This window comes from Tachypleus tridentatus, chromosome 3 (assembly GCF_004210375.1).
Source record: "Tachypleus tridentatus isolate NWPU-2018 chromosome 3, ASM421037v1, whole genome shotgun sequence".
In the NCBI taxonomy this organism is placed as follows: Eukaryota; Metazoa; Arthropoda; class Merostomata; order Xiphosura; family Limulidae; genus Tachypleus; species Tachypleus tridentatus.
Window position 1 is genome coordinate 18,352,145 of NC_134827.1, and position 22,353 is coordinate 18,374,497.

A 22,353-nucleotide genomic window follows, 5' to 3' on the forward strand; every position below is an offset into this window, starting at 1 on the left:
AAACATATTTTAGGAGTTTAGGTATCAATTACTAGGTCAAATTTTGACCAGTTTACTTGGAATTGAGCATAAAGATACATTTTTTTTTTTTATTTACAGATTCCGCACGTTTATCTAACAAAATTTTTGTACGGGCAGGTGATGGGGGCAATTTTTGATTTTTCTGTTGTCAAAATGAGCTGCGTTGGGATTGCGTGATATGTTCCATTCGCCTGCGGTTGTTGGTCTCTTGTATTCAGTATTTTTTACCACATTTGTTCTTCATTACACAACGGGAAAGTCACGTGTTTCAACATAGTTTAATAAAACTTACTAAACGAATTGTTTTTAAAGCAATTTATACAATTTTACTATAACCGTTGAAATATTCCTTTAAATTATTTAATTATTACTTGAGGTAAAAAATAAGTATTACATAATACAGTTATAAATATTGCCATGAACACTGGCAAGTTCTTACATGAAAACACATCGCCAGTGAAAGTAATGCTAAAGGAACAATACACGTTCACCAGAAAAATATGTATTCATGTATAAACGAGTCAAAGGAAAGCGCTTAATAATTTGTTTAAATATGTTTCTTGTTGTAGCATTTTCTGGTGTTGGTTTTAAAATAGCAATATGGCGGATAATTTTAATACTTGGATATACGACTGAAGTGACAGAGATGTCATCACCACACACCAGATGTTTGGTATTTCTTGACGCAATCCCAAGAATGAGTTGTTGTTTTTTGTATATCGTGATGACACGTGTTCTCGTAAAGTGTTAAATTTAACCTAGTGAAAACTCGAATGTTGATATAGTATATAATGCCTTATGTTGACGAAACATAATCTTCAGAACGGAGGTTTGTCAGACGTTACCCCACAATAAGATTAATAAATATACCTATATATCGTTCTGCAAGTCGTGAGACGTCCACACGTGAACAGAGCTGCTGTGTAATTTCCTTGTCTCCTGAGAGTCAACTGGGAGCCTCTGTACCATTCTTCATCCCTCACCCGCATACACTTATCTTTCATTACATGTTTTTATTTTATTTATATTATAATTTACTATTCTCTTGCTATCATAATATTATACTGGTTTTGGTGTGGGGAGAGACAAAATATTATTTCCCTACGTCCTTTCCAGGCCTATGTATACTAATGCACGCTCGAAATGTTAGAAACATTTTTCAAAGAGATCCCATTAAATTGTTTAATATGTTTATATTACATCGACTATAAATCAAGAAACACAAGTACTTATAGTCATAAAAACTGTAGTATAGAGTATTGTAAAAAATTGTAATTTCGGCCACCATAAGGCATTATAAAAAAATATTTATATATAGCGTAATATGAACAATACTTGAAATATGAAATCAACCGTAACTGTTTTTCTCTACTTTTATAATTTATGACAGCAAAAACCGCTAGGCATAAGAATACAATTTGAATAATAAAAATGTCACAGATTGCTACAGGTATAAAAATCACTGGTTAATAAATGAAGAAAGGTTTTTCCCATATGGAGAGGCGTCGTTTGGCAGTGGCGCACGGAGCTCGTGCTCCGAGTTTATTTGTTAGTGCCTCGAATCCCCAGATGGTGATTTGAAACTTCAGAATAGAAAACCATGTTGGAACATATCATACCGGAACACCGAAAATTCCTGGATATTACCGAGACGAATGTCAAGAGATAGAGCATGAATGGATGTGTTGACATGAACTATAACGGTATTTGAAGTTTCAAAATTATTTTGAAAAGGGGAACTCAACTCCTGCATTCCTTAAGTTCAAAGTAGTTTGCCTCTGGGAGTTGATAGTCCAAGGGTTGATAACGTTAAAAATCTGGGTTCGTATTCGAGGTAGGAAGAGTACAGCTAGTCTATTGTACAACTTTGAACTTAGCAACAAAATGAACAAATCGAATTTCTTTTCCTATAACTTACCATATGGAGCTTTCAAACGTCATAGTTACCTTTTTAAAGAGACAACATTGTTATTAATACTAATTAATTTGCCACGTGCTATTTCCCACGACTCTTAAAATTACTAAAACAGATATTAAAGAAATATTGAGTTAGAAATGAGTTAGAAATATTGAGTTAGAAGAAACGTATAGTTTGTTAGAGCCTCAGGGACAACACGTGTGTTAACGCAAACTAACGTGGCAGGGGTTTAGTTTAGAGAGAGAGAAATTGTAAGAATTCTCTCTCCAACTGGGGTGTTCAGGAACGTTGTGGTTCCTCTTCGTCCCCTTTCGTGAAAGATTATTAGGTTTAGTTTCATTTATTTATTTATTAAATAATTTTTTACTCTTTTTTGGGTGAAGAAGGTCATTCTTAATGTTATCCTAGACCGAGGCAAAGGCAGCACCGGAGAAAACGGCCAGGTCCCGTCCCGAAAGGCAGAAGTCAAAGTAAATATGAACATGAACTCAAACGACCCGACTCAGGGTCTGGCAATAAAGTTGCCTGTGCTAGGATCTAAAAATCCAATGCCTAAGCTTTTGCTGTGGGGGGAAACGGGAGTGCCCCGAGAAAACCCACTTTCACATGTGTGTTAACCACATTTAACTGCTAAAGCACACTACTGTGCAGGTTGAAACAGATAACAAAGTACATTAATCAAAGTACATTAATCTCATAAAGCAAAACTACACTAGTGAGAAGAAATAGAAACTTAACATTTCAGCTAGTGTACATGTTAAGGCTTTCCTATTTTACCAATTATATATAGAATTTCCAGAACCATTTTCCTGGTTCTTATACAAAAGCAGCTAGAATGAATGGTTACGTGAGTTCATTTTATTTTTCAAAGGGTAAGTACTGAATTCAACTGGTTATGATAACAGAAAAGACTGTTTTAATTCTACTGTTAGGGTTAATTATGAATATCGTATTCATATCATCCATCCAAGCGACATTCCAAGCTCTCTTGGCTTCTTTATTTTAATGGAAACGATTTCTCTATTTGTAAGTTATTGCTTTCTTTGAAATGCAGATTTGGTACGTTTAATCTTCAAGCTAACTGTTTTGAAGCGTAAAATGAGAAGATCAGGAGAAAATTCTTAAGATTCAAAACACTTCCCACTTCCCTGAATGTTTTTTTTTTTTCGGTTACTATTATTTTTCGTGTCCTGCGCAATAGTAACAATGTCTCCTCTGTTTCCCGATAACGTAATATTAAGTTGAATAAACACGTTGTCGAGCAGTGTAGTATCGGGTGGTTACCATATTATATAAATCATGATAGCAAAGGACACAGTGAATGCTAATAACGTATTGGGGGAAAAAGTATATAGCATGTGAATGGCATAATACTTTATTTATTCTCGGTTTTCACGTTTACGAAATCTTTAGTGCATTTTATAGACTCTGCATGTTCTTTAGGTATAACACCGTGAAAAAATGTATTTTCAAATTACGTGTAAACCGATTGTTACTTAAAACTTAAGAGACTTGCAAAACATTTGCGGTCAAATTAATATCTTATCTTTAAATACGGGATTTATAGAATAATACAAAAGAATTTTAATAGCAGATACCGAAACCTTGAAGTTCACTTGTCTTAGGCCTATCATTAGTTAAGCCTTCATTAAGTACGCCCATTATTCAGTAAAGAGAAGAAATAAGATTGTAAGTTGTCCATATTTTTTGCTTTACTTTAGTTAGGGCTAAACTTTACCGTTCTTAGTACTGTCAATAAAGAAATGTATAATGTTATACTACGATCTACTATTAGATCTTTTACAAATATTTTTTTCTAGCTTTTAATATGTTATTGTAAAAGATATCTACTAAAGCATATGTCTTTTGTTTACACCCATTGAAAGTTAAATGCGCCTCCCAGTGGCACAGGGGACTTACAACGCTATAAACTGGAGTGGACATAATACAGATAGCCCTTTGTGTATATTTGTGTTTACTTTCAAACAAACAAAATTAAATGCAGGCGCATGCGCATTTCAGATAATAAGGTGCACGCTTATATTCAGGACAGATAAAACTGATTGTTATTATATGACTGCATTTCCTCATCGTAGTGTTTCTGGAGAGATTTTTGTCAAGATAAGATCGGTTATAGGTGACTTTTAATCCCAAATATTTTGAAAATATATAAGTTTATTCACTGCATTTGCACTACATTTTCTGCTATTTTGAATGTGAAGTAAGTTAAGAGTTATAAAACACAAATATAACCCATTTTTTGAGAAATTATGTTTGGATGTTTATTTTATGTTTTAAAGAATGTTTATAAGGTCAATTTGGACGTCTATAAACAGTTTGTAAAACAAAGGACGAACGTGTAACATGAACGAAATCTTGTATGTGTACGTAAAGAACAGTAGACATTGGTGATGAGGCTCTGCAAACCCTGAATTTGTGAATATTTTTTTTATAATTTAACAACCATTCCTGAATGAAGGATATCACTACTGACAAAGGTGAAAATTATTCCTATGGTTGTGTTATGTGATGCAGTATCTGAAACCATTCTCAGAATAAACACGTTCACCGAAACTGAGTAAAGCAACATTGAAAAGATGCAGTCACAGCGCTCCTTAGTGACAATTTTATAAACTAACGATATTTACTTTCCTTGATTATTTATAAATATACCGTTTACAATACCCGTAATGACTTTGTATCCTCTATGTAGCTAGAAGTTGAGGTTTATGTAAAGTCTATTGAAAAATGAACGAAATGATTTTAATACTATTCACTTTTACAGATTTTGACTGTCATGAAGATGAAGGACCTTAGACAACTGAAGATCATTTGAAATTTAAAAACATCGAGTTAAGTGATTTGGTGCGACGGGGATTCAAACCCGTGACTCTCGGATTGCGAGTCGAACGCCTTAACCCACCTGGCCATGCCCGGGCCTTTCCTTCTTGAAAATACATCATTTTTCTCATTGTTTTGTGACTGTTTTGTAACTGGTGATCCATGAAAAGCTTCATGGAGTCCGTAAACAGGGGACAAAATATATTTTGTGTGTATGTGTGTGTGCTTGTGTTTACGGGTGTTTTTGTTAGTAAGGAGGTCCATAGCTTTCGAATTAGGTTATCAAAAGGGTTTGTTACCCAAGAATGGTTAAGAAATTCTGCTTTAGAGGAAAACCACATTGGGCTTTGTACATTGCGATGGAACAAACCCCGGATTTAACTTAGTAAGTAAGTAAACTTACTGGTAATCGCTGGAAAACGGCTTTTGTTTTGTCCTTCTCGAAATTAGATAGTAATAATGCATTACGCTGAAGGAGGGTGGGTTATAAATTGTTCCTAATCTCCACAATAAGAATAAAGTAAATAATATTTTTAATTTATTATCTAGAAAACTGCTTATTCATTAATATGCAAAATGAATTACGTTGAAATATACAAGGTAATTTCATGTGTTATTTGCATTAGAAGAGTGTCTCTCTTACTCTGCTTCTGAACTATCAAATTTGTTTATTTATATGCAAAATGTGCATTTCTCTGTGTGGAAAAACAATAAGCATGATAATAGGCTGCGTTTTAACCAGTAGGAATTGGCATTTCTATAGAACTCATAACATGTAGCTAACTCAGTAACATAAGAAGATGAAACTAGTCTGGATTTATCTTCCTGCATAAAACTATGTACTGCCATCCATTTAATAAGCATCGAGTAAAGTTTGTTACCTGAGAAAGGGAAAACTTCAAACATTATTAAGTGGGTTGTAGCCAGTGAATGTTGTGTGACAGTTTAGTGATAAAAATTTATCTCAGTTAATTTAATATTTTTAGCTTTGGCGGAGTAACGTTTCAATAGAAACTGTGTTGTTTCTCGAGGGTACGAAATTTAATCTGCAAATATACAACGTTTAGTCTTGTAACTTTACATGTTAATATTTTAGATTATCCCTTGATTCTATAGTTGGTAGAATTTTCTGTATCAATAATCTTATAATTTTGGTTCCATATCAAAATTCACTGATATTGATCAAAAATAACTAATTCTGTTTTCATAGTGTTGAGAAAGATTGGAACTTTTATGATCAGTTTGTCTTTTAGTACGAACTAGAACTGTTTACAGTTTGCCTTCCACATATTATATAAATAAATATAATAGTACTGTCTGTTATATGTCCGGGCCTGGCATGGCCAAGTGCGTAAGGCGTCCGACTCGTAATGCGAGGGTCGCGCGTTCGCGCCCGCGTCGCGCTAAACATGCTCGCCCTCCCAGCCGTGAGGGTGTATAATGTGAAGGTCAATCCCACTATTCGTTGGTAAAAGAGTAGCCTAAGAGTTGGCGGTGGGTGGTGATGTGATGACTAGCTGCCTTCCCTCTAGTCTTACACTGCTAAATTAGGGACAGATAGCCCTCGAGTAGCTTTGTGCAAAATTCCAAAAAACAAAACAAACAAACAAGTTATATGTCCATGTAACTACTTCGCAGGATGCAGATGGATCTCGTTAAAATTTGTACGGTAATTCATTAGGTACATGCAGGAATGCATACAAATTTTCAGCTTTATATTTTGTGTTTGGCAATTTTTATGAATGTATTTGCGTTTTTGTTGGTATTTCTTCACCATTATTTCGCCCATTATAAATGGACATTTACCAAATTTGGTAAAGAGGTTCATTGAGTCTATAGAGAGGTACACACATATTTTCAGTTTTGCATTTTGCAGTTTTTATGGGCGTTTTTTTACCACTATTTTATACCCTGCTGAATGATCTTCACCAAATTTGACATGAAAGTTTGTTGGGTACCTGTAGAGAAGCATGTAAGTTTGCGGTTTCATATTTTGAATTTTCAAAGTTCGTATGAGTGTTATTGTGTTTTTTACAATTGCATACAAGGAAAGCATCCCCTAAGGTGACCTTTCATTAGTCACGAATTTACATAACTTCCATTCAGGGGACACGTGCACTAACTAATAACGAAGTATACCATATTTGAGGAAGCAAAATCAGCAATTATTTTCATTTGTTAAATTTATTATTTACTAAAGAATTTAACTATAGTGATATCACATTTCTTCATTAACGTTCGAGACCTAGTGAACAGGTTTGGGAAAGTATGATCCAAAAATTCAAACTTTTAATCTTGCCAAATAATACAGACATTATGTACGAAGCATCAATTAGCAAGCACTCTTGTATTTAAATAAGCATAATTTATTTTTTTCTAAATTTAAACAGCTCGTGCTAAAAGTAGGCCAAAACCAACTGAACTGCAGATGTGTATGTGAGGGCTCGTTTATTATCATATACAAGTGTTCACAACGTGAACGTAAGAACTACAGCAGTCAACCTATGGGTTTAGCAAAGACAAGGTAACGAATCACGAGAGTTATTATCTCAAATATCAAAATAAAATGAAATATCTCTACAAAAAATATAACTTTCAAAAATGCTTAACGTTTGTTTGTATACCGAGGTAATACAAAGAAAGTAATGACACATAATAAAATATGTGGAAAATGTCAAATTTGTTCAAAAAAGGAAGAAAGGTAAGAAATGTAAACTCTAATAAGAATCTAAAGTATATAACACACAGTTTTTACTGAATTAGGAAAAAAAAACAGTATCAGAAAGACGTGTGTTATGTTTATAGCAGATTCACACCGGACTGTGTCTATCGTGTGCAATATAACCTTTGCTTTTGGCATTGTAAGTCCGAAAACTTACTGTTGCCTCACCGGGCAACGGCATGCGTTTATATTGTATAACGTCAATTTCCACCTACGAAAACTCAGATCCAGAATGATCAACGGTAGAAATATTTTTTTTTATATGTGATGAGGTGTTTTAACCTTAATGTGCCCATAAAATTTGGTAGAAATCCTATCTCAGGTTGCAGAATTATTATTAGCCCTAAACAGCGAAAATGTCCTATCTCCCCCTATTGTAAAAAATGTTTCAAAGTTATCCATAACCTGTATCCAGATTTGAATCTGGACTGAGATTGGGAAGGACTATTTCATACTCATTTCCCATCTTGTGCAATATTTTGTTGTTGTTTGTAATAAATTTGTGTCCATATGAGATACACAATGGGTATCTCAAGACGGCTGGCCTGGATATTAACACTTTTACTAATAAAGCAGAGAACAACGTTTCCACCTTCTTAGTTCATTTCTAGGTCGAAGGTCAAAACGTTGTTCTCTGCTTTATTAGTAAAAGTGTTAATACCCTTACCAGCCTTTCTGAGATATATTTTTACTTTAAGTAAGATATACTAAAGATATAGTTTTACTTCATCACGAATTATTTCACGAATGGGTTATCTGTTTTCTGCCCATCACGAGTAATGAAACCCGGATCCTAGCGTCAAACAAGCGACATTGTCGCTTGTTTGTTTTGGAATTTCGCACAAAGCTACTCGAGGGCTGTCTGTGCTAGCCGTCCCTAATTTAGCAGTGTAAGACGAAAGGAACGGCAGCTAGTCATCACCACCCACCGCCAACTCTTGAGCTACTCTTTTACCAACGAATAGTGGGACTGACCGTCACAATATAACGCCCCCACGGCGGTTGGTGCGACGTGGGCGCGAACCCGCGACCCTCGGATTACGAGTCGCACACCTTACGCGGTTGGCCATTCCGGACGACACTGTCGCTGCAGAGCATATTCTTGTGTACATCAGTCTAATAGTTTTCGAAATGCGCGCGAGGAAACTCAGGCAGATACACGCATCTGGACCCAAATGTAATAACCTGGCCTCCTGGGAAGAGAAGGCAAAAGTAATCACATGATTTTCAACATGTATTTTTCACTTTAGATAAACATATTTTGGTTAATATTTAACAAAACCGTCTTTACCCTATTTTATTTTCAGAAAATAAATCTATAGAAAAGAGCCGCTCTATGGTATATTTACAGGCTCACAACTCTAAAATTCGAGTTTTGATTCCACGTGGTGAACAGAGTGCAGATAGCCAATTTTGTAACTTGGCGGGAAAGACAACAACAACAACAAAATAACCTGGTATTGTTATTCGTTTCGTTAACCTGTTTAAATTAGCTTTTGGATACTTATCAGTTGTGAATATTAGCCAAATATACGACCTTGCTAAGTTTGTTTCATATTTTCCCTTTCTAGACACAGTTTTACGTAAGCCTTACCGACTGTGAATTGTTCTGTATCCAAAAGTAAACTGAAATAATACATACATAAAAGAGTGGTGTGTCTTAGACGTTGGACTAAGACTTCAATATAGACTCCAACAAACAAAAAACTAACAGAAATATTCCGTATGATAAAAAATACTTCGAAGGAAGCTCAATACGATATGAACTCTGTTATTATACTGCTTACCCTTTTCGAATTTTCGAATACTTGGTTTCGCTATCTAATTTTCATGGTAATTGTTTTTTTTTTATCAGCTATTAATTTCCCCGGTGTTACAAGGAACATAAACGTAAGCGACAAGCAATTTGAAATTTAATCAAATGGGTGTTTTATAGAACTAAAGTTCATATTAACTGATTTTATTTTTACTTATTTGCCTCAAAAGCGACTATTAATTATTTTTATTTTTGTCTGTTTTTTTCTGGAAGCTCCGGAGAATCAATATTTTGTGAACTCCGCGTTTTAACTTGTTATAAAAACGTCAAATAATTTTGTATATAACGACAAGACAATGAGAAACGCGCAAGTGGCTGGAACTTCCATATTATGACATACCGTAAATATAATAGTTAATGTCACTTGCTGTAGGTTCAGGCTAATCGTTATGACGATTATGATCATATGTAACTTATCCGCCTCAAAACAATCACGTTGTTAGGTTGTATACGATTTAATAAAATGGTAGACCATCTACAAGTTAACCTAAAAAACACTTAAGAAGATCGAAACGTTGGTAGACCATCTACAGGTTAACCTGGAAAACACTTAAGAAGATCGAAACGTTGGGAGACCATTTACAAGTTAATCTAAAAAAACACCTAAGAAGATCGAAACGTTGGTAGACCATCTACAAGTTAACCTGGAAAACACTTAAGAAGATCGAAACGTTGGTAGACCATCTACAGGTTAACCTGGAAAACACCTAAGAAGATCGAAACGTTGGAAGACCATCTACAGGTTAACCTAGAAAACACCTGAGAAGATCGAAATATTAGAAGACCATCTACAGGTTAACCTGGAAAACACTTAAGAAGATCGAAACGTTGGGAGACCATTTACAAGTTAATCTAAAAAACACCTAAGAAGATCGAAACGCTGGTAGACCACCTACAGGTTAACCTAGAAAACACCTAAGAAGATCGAAACGTTCGGAGGCCATCTACAGGTTAACTTGGAAAACACCTAAGAAGTTCTAAACGTTAGGAGACCATCTATAGGTTAACCTGGGAAACACCTAAGAAGATCTAAATGTTTTTCTCTGCTTTATTAGTAATAGTATTAATACCCATACCAGCCGTTCTGAGATACACAAAAGTATGGGATAAACTCATTTTGGGCCCGGCATGGCCAAGCGTATTAAGGCGTTCGACTCGTAATCCGAGGGTCGCGCGTTTGAATCCCAGTTGCACCAAACGTGCTTGCCCTTTTAGCCGTGGGGTGTTATAGCGCGACGGTCAATTTTACTATTTGTTAGTAAAGAGTAGCCCAAGAGTTGGCGGTAAGTGGTGATGACTAGCTGCCTTCCCTCTATTTTTACACTGCTAAATTAGGGACGGCTAGCGCAGATAGCCCTCAAGTAGCTTTACGCGAAATTCAAAACATACACACAAACAAACAATTCATTTCTAGACCAGGCTTGTTATGTTTACCACACACAGACAAATACTTGTGTAAAATTTTATGGGGACGACGAGTCATTGTTGGTTTGTGTTAATCTTTTTTTTTCGACGGCGAGCGATTAGTAGTTTATAACCTTGGATAATTAAAAATAATGCTCACATACATTTTTGGCTACTTGACTTTTGACAGTATAACATCCCTAACAAAATATGAATGGAAAAAAAAAAAAAGACTTCTGGGCGCATTGGACCAAGGTATTACCCCTTCGAAGTTTCAAATTCATCCACTGAAATATGAGAGAATGACGATCGATTGAAAAGTGTTTGGAAGAAAGAGAGAATGAAAAAGCACGGTATGTGTGTATCTGATACAGGACGTGAAAGGACGTATTCCATTTACGTTTGGATGTCCAAGGGTTTATTTAATTCGTATAATGTTTGGAGCTTGAAAAGTATGAACAAGACTGGTATCCACAAGCTTGATAGTTTATAAAAGGCCCAAATAACGTTTGTTTATAAATAACAGTACAAACCTAGTGGGAAAAAAAAGGTGAAGAGAGATACTATCAACTGAAGTTAGTTGCTGACAAATTCTCACTTCGTATCGGCACTGCTTTCGAAAACGTTTGTAATATTTCAGGCATCGCGTGTTTCACGAGATCTACGTTTAAGTTTTTAACAACAATAGGATGGATATGCAGAGATTTTTTATGAAACAGTAGCGTTCATATACGTCAGTTAATTGGAACAAATCCGTAACACCAGCACGTTATGATACGTGATACTTTCGTCACAGTGATTCAGAATATCATAACAATACCCAATATCGTAATATTAGACAACTGGAAAACACACCTATCAGCTTTCTATTAAAAAGGCCCAAGATTAAATCCCGTCCTTACTACCATGTAAACTGTCCTTCTCGGAAATAACAGTAGAGTAATAACCGACACATGAGAAATAAACTAACAAGTACTAATAAGAGATTAATAATTAACCACAACAATGATTGATATCCGATAACCTTACTGTCAGTATTTAAGTTATATAACAGTTAAGTTCAGTTTATACTTGTGAATGAAGGAATACAGATTTGTTTAGTTTGTTTTGAATTTCGCGCAAAGCTACATGAGGACTATCCGCACTAGCCGTCCCTAATTTAGTAGTGAAAGACTAGAGGGAAGGCAGCTAGCTAGTTATCACCACCTACCGCCAACTCTTGTGCTACTCTATTACCAACGAATAGTGGGGTTGACCGAAACATTACAACGCCCACATGGCTGAAAGGGCGAGCATATGTGGTACGACTGGGATTAGAATCCGCGATCCTCAGATTACGAGTTGAACACCTTAACCCACCAAGCTATGCCGAGCCACGAATGAAGAGCAACTGAAACAATATAAACAGTTAGCACAGATGTTGTAAGAGTATTCTTTCATTTACTTTCAGTTCTGTACGTAACATCAGTATTCACAAAGTTTCATTTCTTTTTAACATTTTTTTCCCCAGTTCAAGTGCTTCCCACAACGCTGAAATCTTGGATATTAGTAAGAAAGTTAACGTTTTTTACATCATGTCAAAGAACAGCTGGCTCATTATGTGGAGTATTTTGCGCATGCTCTTAAATTTTTAAACTGTAACAATGAATTGTATAGCTCACGTAGTAGCGGTTACAACTTGGACATGTTTTTGTATAAGAACGCGGCGTTTAGGAATACTGTCCTTAGCTTAAAGTCATTACTTAAACGAACTGTCGGCTTAAAAGTGACTCCAAGAACTGGCTATTCTACAATTCCAATGTATGAAATCTGAATTAAATTCCTTTAAAATCTCGGGACAAATAAATGTGAAAATTTAAACTGATAAATACTGATTTATGGTGATACTTGATACCAAGTAGTTTCCCTAAATTGATTATTTTAATATCCAATAATGTCGAAACAGAGTAATGTCGTCCTTTAACTTTAATATTAAGATGTTAAAATTGTGTATTTTTATACCAGTTTTGAAATTAGAACGCAATTGATGTATCTTTATACCAAAAGTAAAGGTGTTATCTACCTATCTCTCGTTATGTAGCAGTTTAAACTGTTCAGGACTGTTGTTTGAACCACTTTTTTGCAGACTAACTTAAAATCACGTGAGTTAAGTATGATGCAGACTTTGATCCAAGAAACTGTAGGAATAATTTATTGATTTGTCGATAATATTTTCTGTTTAAGCAGACCAATGGCATTTAAGACCATTAGAACTCTACTGGAAAATCGACATGTAAGTGGCGATTACAATTTCTTCAGCCGTGATATCAAAGTGTGGCTTGTAAACGTTTTGATCGTGAATGCTTATTAACTTCAATTACTTGTTAAATGGTTTGGTTTGGTTTGAATTTCGCGCAAAGCTACACCATCTGCGCTAGCCATCTCTAATTTAGCAGTGTAAGATTAGAGGGAAGGCAGCTAATCAGTACCATCCACCGCCCATTCTTAGGCTACTCTTTTACCAATGAATAGTGGGATTGACCGTCATAAATTATCGCCCCCACGGCTGAAAGGGCGATCATGTTTGGTGGGACGGAGATTCGAACCCGCGACCTTCGGATTACGAGTCGAGTGCCTTAACCAGCTGGTCATGCAGGGCCTACTTGCTATTTATTGTATTATATACCAACTATAGTATACGACCTTTTGAGTTGGAAGGTTCTCTTTCATAGCTATTGTCTTCACTTTACTCACGTGGATATTGATGTAGATGGACTTATGCGACAGGCAAGCGTGGAGGCTAGACATTGAAGATCGAGTTTGCCACCAGTCACAATAGATTTGTATTAAATCCAAATGTATAGACATGAGTGAATTACACAAGTCACTAACTTGAGGAAGTTTGTGGTTAGATTAAAGAATGACTCTGAGACCAAAAAGTCAATAAAAACACATCGAATTTTAATAATTCCTAACCTTTAAAAATACAACTTCTCACACTACTTTCTTGTCTATTTTAACAAGCAATTCCTCTACAAAATGCATTAAATTACCTATTATCCTTCGTAAACTATTGATCAACGTTCTATGAAAATGTTTGTTTGTTTGTTTTGGAATTTCGCACAAAGCTACTCGAGGGCTATCTGTGCTAGCCGTCCCTAATTTAGCAGTGTAAGACTAGAGAGAAGGCAGCTAGTCATCACCACCCACCGCCAACTCTTGGGCTACTCTTTTACCAACGAATAGTGGGACTGACCGTCACATTATAACGCCCCCACGGCTGGGAGGCTGAGCATGTTTGGTGCGACGTGGGCTCGAACCCACGACCCTCGGATTACGAGTCGCACGCCTTACGCGCTAGGCCATGCCGGGCCCTCTATGAAAATGATGCTCAGAGTCATTAATTTATTTTATACATTTTGATTTATCTCCTTAGCTACATTAATGAATAGAGAGAAATAGCAATGTAACTACAAGAAAGGTGAGATGGTTTTCTGGTCTCTTTGTAGGTTGGATAACTGCAGCATCTTGTATAGAGTTTCAGTCGTCAAATACCACGGAGAACTGCAAAATATCTGACTTTTCAGCTCCAAGCATTACTTTGTAAAGTATTATTTAATAGTAACCTTGCGAGTTTCCAAATAGTATACTCATCTATTAGCAAGTAGGTCTAACACTTCATTGATTTACATATGCAACTAATCGAACTTTCTCTAAACAACAACACAGATTGCCTGGTGACTGGTTTCTGTTGTAGTTGGTGATCCGGCCGCCTGCTCACTTATACTTCTACACGATACTCTGATCATCAATCCTACATCAAAGTCCTAATTCTTGCTTCTAACATAAACGTTTTAGCAACGTTTTCTGTACTACTAGAGTGATGTCATCAGTTTATCACTGTGAAGCTCGTGACTCTCTCTTTTGTTTTTTAAACTTCCTCATGGATGTGCTAGGCACTGGGTTTTTAACCACTATTGATTCTCAATATTAGTTAACTGTGACCCGATTAGTTGTTGACCCATTTCATAATGACCTCTTTCACGCTGTTTTTCATTATATGGGTGCCACTCCCACAGTTCTATATTATATGAATTCTTAATTTTCATTTACTTACCAAATCAATTACATAAAAATACTTATTATTCCAACTGCTTCACTTAGGTTAGGGTTTGGAAACCCACCGGTTTTAAATGCCATTTTTTGCGAGTTCGTAGCTTCTGTCGAGGAACTAAAAGCTTCCTTCTTCAAACAGTTGTGTTTTCTGTCTCTAAGTAATTAAATAATCTCACCGTGTGAATATCCTTTCTAAGAAAGGCTCTAACAAAATCCTCCATATTTAAAGTTGTTCGTGAGAGGACTGCGCAGTTGAATGGTCGGAGCACAAAGCAAATAAAATATATAGGCACTAAAAATATTCATCGTATCTTTAATCACCATATTCACTCATACAAGTCGTTCTTATAAAATGCAATTAAATCTATGTGTCTCCCGATATAATGGAACAAGCTAGTTCGAATTGTGATTACACGACATGAGCATAACGACTTCCAAATAGAAACATAAGAAATAAACAAAAATATGAATATACATGTGGCTAAAAGCATATTAAAATACACGATATAACCGTTTTAAAAAAAGATGGTAGATTAATTTTTATTAAGTTAAAGTCTACTTGTGATTAGTCACAACAAATATCTACCAAATTCGTAATTATTTTCATTGTTAATCTACTTACAATATCATTTTTATCAGATTAAGCTGTAAAAGTGCATTAAGATAAGTCCGTCAGTGGCGCAATAGTATGTCTGTGAACTTATACCATTATAAACCGGATTTCGACATCCGTGGTGGCCAGGGCACAAATAGCCCTTTGTGTATCTTTATATTTAATAACAAAACAACAGCATAGAGATAAAAAATCGAAACAGTGAAACTACCAATTTGCGCTGTTTGGTTTTATACAGACGTTATGTGTAGAAAACAAAATTTGTGAGAAAAGCAAAACCTTTATTTTCAACACTAGTATCAAAGTGCATACAAACACTCTTGTGAATACACATTATTCATGAGGATTATTAGTACTTTTTCTATGCATAACGAAAGTTATTCATGATTAAAATCCATGTTTCGTATCAGCTGACAAATTACAAATCGCTTTTAACAATAAAATTCCATAAGGATATTTTTGATGGATAAATCGTGATAAGCAGCGTTAATATTTGTTACAATTGACAGGCTTGCATGACTGTCTCATTATAGGATGGTTAGATCTGTCAACTACAGATTTCATAAAGTTTGCTTGAAATATTAAAACATAGTACTATATCAGAAACTGTGTTTTTGACAGAAAGTACTTTTATCTCTCTCAGAGATGGGTGGTAAGAACAAGCAAGCAGTGTAACTTGAAACAAGACATGAAACTGGAATAATAAAACAATAAATTCATATGTGCCTATCATCTTCATCCTTGTAAAACCTTTGGAATTCAAACCTTCGAATCTAAGTTTACAGCAACAGCCACTAGAGGGCCAAAGGATTGTAAAATTTATTATTCTGCTTTCTGCGACAGTTATTGAGTTGGGAAATATTTGAATCAAGTGGTACAAGGGCTTTTATTGGGTAGATGGCCGAGCATTATCCAACCAAGGCTTTCTTTTCAGGATATATAAATAGAAGAACAGGAATAATAGTAATGTACTTTAGCTTTTGTATCGTAAGTATTGCACAGATGTAGATACCAACTTTTATAAATCACCTGATGTAAATATTAATGCTGTACAAGCGTCGTGTTACTTGAAGGAAAATTCTCTGTTAGAAGAGAGAATTTACTACTGAATGTTAGCCGTGTTCTTATGTATGTCATGAGGTAACTAGAACTGCAGCTTGGACGTATGAAATCTAACTCTATTCCATTGTTATATTTGAAAAAAAATTAAGGATAAAGATTTTCAATCGAGAAAATAAGTATAGATTTAGCTTGAAAATTGCATCAAGATGTTTTGTTTACAATGATAAAAGTTCTGTTTTATTGAGACGAGTGGTTATTTTTTATCGTGAAAAGTTACCAATAGTGAACTGGGAAGGAAGTATGGTTTGAATAGCAGCCCAACTTTCTAGAGACTAAAGGTTTATTCAGCAACAACACACCTAGCTTATCGACTATTAGAGTTGTTTACTCACCCAATTCTCTTGTAAATTTGGGTTTATTTATTTATTTTTGTTCTTTTAAGCTTCGTGGGGCTCACTTCAATTACACCAACGACTTTGAAATCACACAGAGAACTAATGAGAAACCAGCAGAATCTCTGGATAAGATAAAAAAACAACAACAACAAATAACACTGGAAACTGCTGAATTATTTATAACTAAATCAAGACGAAACTTTTCCACGTATTGAAACTTCTCTCTTTGTATGAGAGACAAATACGTTTTTGTGTTTTTATACAACTTTCTTTCCAGTTACTCACAACAAAATAACATTATTTCCCCGAAAGATAATGCTTTATCAAACAGATAATAATAATTGTATACGGCACGTTTGTTTTTTTTATGTTATTCGCAGTCTTAAAAATTTTTATGGAGATGGAATAATCTAGTTCTTTCTTTATGTATTAAAACGCATGTTCAAACATCAGTGAATACAGATAGCGACAAACTGTGTTATTACATAGAAGCCATGATTAACACCTATAAAAAATGTCTGAAATACTGGAGAAAATATTAGAAATTCTAATAGCTTCTGGTTTCGGAAGATTTTCTTCCTTCTAAGCATGCGTTATTTAAATCTCCATCTTTGGAAGTCGATTTTTCGGAAAAATAACTTCAAAACGCTCGAAACGTATTTACTGTTATTGATTATTTTTGATTCTCTTTTAAGTTGTATTTAGTGTTTGTTTTATATGCACGAATAATTAGATTTGTTAACTACATGTTTTCGCTGTGTTATGCGATGAATGTTGCTTAAAAATACATATTTTTAAATTTTAGAGCTGTTTTAAAATAAATTTACCCAGTAATGCACAATTAGTTAAGCCATACGACTTTCATCATAACTATACAGACTAGTAGAATATAACAAGGAACAATATTTTCTCCAGAGAAGAGAAATAGTGGTTTGTAAAAAATAAGAAAATATCCTTCACTTTGTTTGTACTGTAGAAATAAGAAATAAGCTTGATACTTAAAGGTAAATACAACATCAATTGGCTATCAAAATAGCAAACATATAAGTTTGTTACTTGAACATAAGTATAGCATCAACAGGCTATTCAAAAACAAATAAGTAAGTTTGATACTTGAAGGTAAGTATAATATCAACAGGCTGTCTAAAGAACAAAGAAACAAGTTTGATACTTGAAGGTAAGTGTAGCATCAAGAACAAAGAAATAACTTTGATATTCATAAGGTACGTATTACATCAACAGCAATTAAAATGATCAAAGAAAGAAGTTTGATACTTCAAGAAGAGTAGAATACCGACAGCACTTAGAAAGAAGAAAGAGACTTTATACTCGAAAGTACATTTTAAATCGAGAGTACTTAGAAAAAACAAAGAAGTGAGCTTGACACTTCACTAACCTAAATGAACCACAAAATCTATCATGAAATTTTGTGATATGTAACGTTTCACTTAATTTTTAGAATATAGTTCTGTTTATTACGATACTTTGTCTTCACTTTCATTATAGCGAGTCAACAACTGTTCCTTTGTTTTTGACTCCTCACCTCTCGGTCTAGTTACAATCTTACAAAATCAAAATACACGAAAAAGAATTTTTGCAGTAGACAAAATACAAATAGTCTTTAGTGTAGCTTTGTTTTAGAGCATTGTCAGGGAATATTTTTTCTGTTAATGTAAATATAACTAGCTAATAGGAAATATAATTGTATATGACATATAAATATAAAAAGCCCATGAATCAGAGTTTAGCATTCCAGGTGACTATTTTAAGTTACTTGACATGGATTATCAGCGTATACAGGGGAAAGAAATATTTTGCTTTTTTTTTTTGGGGGGGAGTGGTATTACTTGTTCAGGTTTTTTTTCCCATGGTTTTTAACATGCCTTTCGTTGTTTAATGAAACGGTTGCTGTAAGATTAATTACAGCAATGTAGGTTTTTTTAAATAGGCTTAAACGACATACTAGAATTTCTATCACAGGTGAGATGAAACTGACGTTTTTACGTGTCCATGAATTCCTCTTCAGCGGTCTTTTAGTGTAGATTTTATTAAAGTAAAGCTATCTTCAGTAACTTGTAGAGTCTCTGAGTACTAGTCAGCATAAGTGCCTGATATCAACAGTTCGCACGTGCAGTAAGTTTTGTTTACTCAATGCATTTCTCCTTGACATACCATTGAATCCGAGAAAAAAAAAAAGGCAATTCGTCCCCTTCCCATAGGACAAACAATCCAGCCTGCATGTATCTAATAATATTTTATATCTTTCCCTCGTTTCTCACATAGGTTTCTTAGTTGGATGTGTTTTCAAACCTAACATTAAAAACGAAAGTCACCTTTTGTGTTACTTGTGGAAATAGCTTGATCAATGAGCACGTTAATTATACTTGTCGAAGTGTTTAAGTGTTGTAGTTAAAAGTGAAAATAATTCAATATTTAGACAGACTGAATTTTTTTGTTCATGGCAAAGCTACTGAGGTTATTTATTGCCATCACTACTTTTCAACTTCTAGCTAAAAGGAAAGCAGTCAGTAACGCTCTTCCACTACACTATCCATCAAAGATATTGACTATCATTCTTATAACACACCTAAAGCTCAAAATGCATGATATATATTTTATGGTATCGTATGGATTTGAACTTCGCTCGTTCGTTCGTTTCAAAATCTAGAACTCTACCACAAGGCCAACCCACATTCTTTTAAAATGCTATTTTACGCTGAATGATTGTGCAAAGTCAAAAAATACTTCCTTGTTAAAAGTTGAAACGCATCGCTTTGTATTTCTCAGTAGGCGTTATAGACTTCAAAGTATATTAATGTTCAAATTCGAAAAATGTTTTTATATATGAAGGTTTTTTTTGAAACTGAGAATGTCTATTTAAAAAGTCGTTTTTTATGGCATAAAAATTGACCGAAAGTTTGTTTTGAAAGTCTGCCTGAAGTTTCGCAGTAAGAGAATTAATCTTTATGGGAAGGAATTTAAAAACTATCTGAAAACACGTGCTTATGGTGATAAGAAGAGTACATATATTTTAGCACGAGGGCTACCTGCGCTAGCCGGCCCTAATTTAGCAGTGTAAGACTAGAGGGAAGGCAGCTAGTCATCACCACCCACCACCAACTCTTGGGCTACTCTTTTACCAACGAAGAGTGGGATTTATCGTCACTTTATAACGCCTCCAGGGCTGAAAGGGCGAGCATGTTTGGTGCGACAGGAATTCGAACTCGCGACCCTCAGATTACGAATCGAGTGCTATGTCGGGCGAAAGAAAGAAAGGTTACCAATCGTATCCAGGAGGAGATTTTTCAATAACCTTTGTTTATAATTTAATAAAAAAAAATATGAGACATGTTGTTTATGTGTAATGCATCCTTGGATTCTCTTTTGGGAATGATATAAATTCAGCACCAGCTGTAATAATTGCTTTTGTGCTTTTCCTGCCATCGGTAATTTAGGTGATTTTATTCAGATCATCAAGCTTTATGGTAACGAAAAATTACGTAAGATATAAATATAATTATAGCTATAAATATATCATGTGATAATTTCTAATTACTTTTAATCTATTACACAAATCTTTCGTTACGTACCAAAAATAGAATAAGGTATACTTCTCTTACCACGTGCATCTAAACTGTCAGCGGTGTTAGGTTTCAACTATTTGTGTATTTTGTTTCCTAGATCATATGTATTTATCATACTATAGAAAACATCTTTGCAAACAGGAATACGAGTTTCTTTATAACAAACGTTTAAAATTACCATTTCTTTTCTGCTTTCCAAGGTTACCATAAAATATAGCCTACTTTGTTCATTGGTGTGTATAGATCTGATTCGTATGTTACATTGTTAAATGTGAGCTGGCGGGTTCGAATCCCTGTCGCACCAAACACGCTTGCTCTTTCAGCCATGAGGACCTTAAAATGTTATGGTCAATCCCACTATTCGTTTGAAAAAAATAGTAACCCAAGAGTTGGCGGTGGGTGGTGATGACTAGCCTTCCCTCTACTCTTACGCTGCTAAATTTGGGACAGCTAGCAGAAATAACCCTCGTGTAGCTTTGCATGAAATTAAACTAACAAAACCTCAAGTTTAGTTCAGATCGATAGAAAACATTAAAAATGAGAAAGAGTTTTTACATTCGAAAATTCAATTATATACATTTTAAAATAATAAATATACCAAGTACCGATATAAATATACACGCTCCCAAGTGACACAGTGGTTTGTTTGTAGATTTACAATGCTAGAATCCGGGTTTCGCTTCCCGTAGAGGGCATTGCACAGATAGCTCATTGTGTTGCTTTGTGCTTAACTTCAAAACTTAGATATTCAAGAATAAATTTTATATCAAACTATTCTGGACCTGTAGCAAGCGAAACAAAACTGAAACTTTAAACCAGGGTAGCCTAAAACAATAGTTCTCACCCCTGTATTCCATAAAACATAGTAAAAAAAGACGACTCGTGACGATAACTCAACATCGAATGCTGAACAAGCGATTACACTTTGTATATGTACTGTACTTGTTTTATAATCCATTTATCTAACTTTTATCAGTACGTCTGTCTTTGTATCCGGACTGGGCGTGGCTAGAGATTAGTGATCAGGAATGCGTATTTGATAGCCCCAGGCTGGAGTCCACAATTTGCCGTACAGTACGCTCCAAATTTGCACTTGTGGAAACGTCACCAAGTTTAATCCTGCTCTTCAATTAAGAGTAGCCGTGCAGACGTTTTACCCTAATGAGTGATTATCTTTGCCGTGATAAACAGATTGTAAATTAAGGAAATTTGTGTTTCAACCCGAGGGTATTTCATGTGGCTGTGTCGTGTAAAGAGTATCTATCCGGAACAACATGGAAGATATGACTTACACACAACCCATCTTGAGGCACAACAATCTACTTTTTAAACAACAATACACACTCACCGTATGCCTGGATTGTCAGTCGACCATACATTATATGATTTTCTATCGTTGCTGTGGTAACTCAGTTCCCTAGACAATATAACTCCTGTGGACGTTCAAGCTTGTCATTTTCTCAATGTGGTTTTTTTTTTTCAGTTTATTGAAATACGGTTTAGAATTTAGTTAATGATCATGAAAAGCGGTTGATGTCAAGAGAACGAAACGAAACAAAATGAAGATATTGAATTATAAATAGTAACCAAAAAATACGCATGGAACAATTGCTAAAAAAGAATATTTCAATAATTTCACGAAATTTAACGATAGACAAAATCTTTCGGAAGCAACAAAGTATAAAAAATTTTAATTTTGACCGAATTCAAAATTTTAAAAGAGGATATTCATTGAATAGTATTTGATGATAAAAATGATTTATGTTAATATGTACGTGCACTGAAAAAAAATATCAGTTTTAAAAGTGGAATAAGAAAGTAAGAGCCCATTAAACTACACCACAAAGGTCCAGTAAATTACTTATGGTGCATACCTTTACAG

The 22,353-nt window shown here is 34.8% G+C and overlaps 1 protein-coding gene across 9 annotated transcripts in view; it reads left to right on the forward strand.

The window, feature by feature from the left end:
- The window catches only part of LOC143246466 (calcitonin gene-related peptide type 1 receptor-like), a 182,736-nt gene that overhangs the window by 47,290 nt on the left and 113,093 nt on the right, over nucleotides 1-22,353 (forward strand). For 4 of the 9 annotated variants that reach the window (XM_076493231.1, XM_076493232.1, XM_076493223.1 and 1 more), the window contains one exon: nucleotides 4,725-5,169. The exons of 2 other annotated variants lie outside the window; for them this stretch is intronic. The gene's annotated coding sequence lies outside the window, so the exon portion shown is untranslated. Of the gene's footprint in view, nucleotides 1-4,281; nucleotides 4,376-4,724; nucleotides 5,170-8,554; nucleotides 8,960-11,988; nucleotides 12,145-22,353 lie in introns of those variants that run through there. 3 more of the 9 variants (XM_076493228.1, XM_076493229.1, XM_076493227.1) reach the window with 3 other exon arrangements.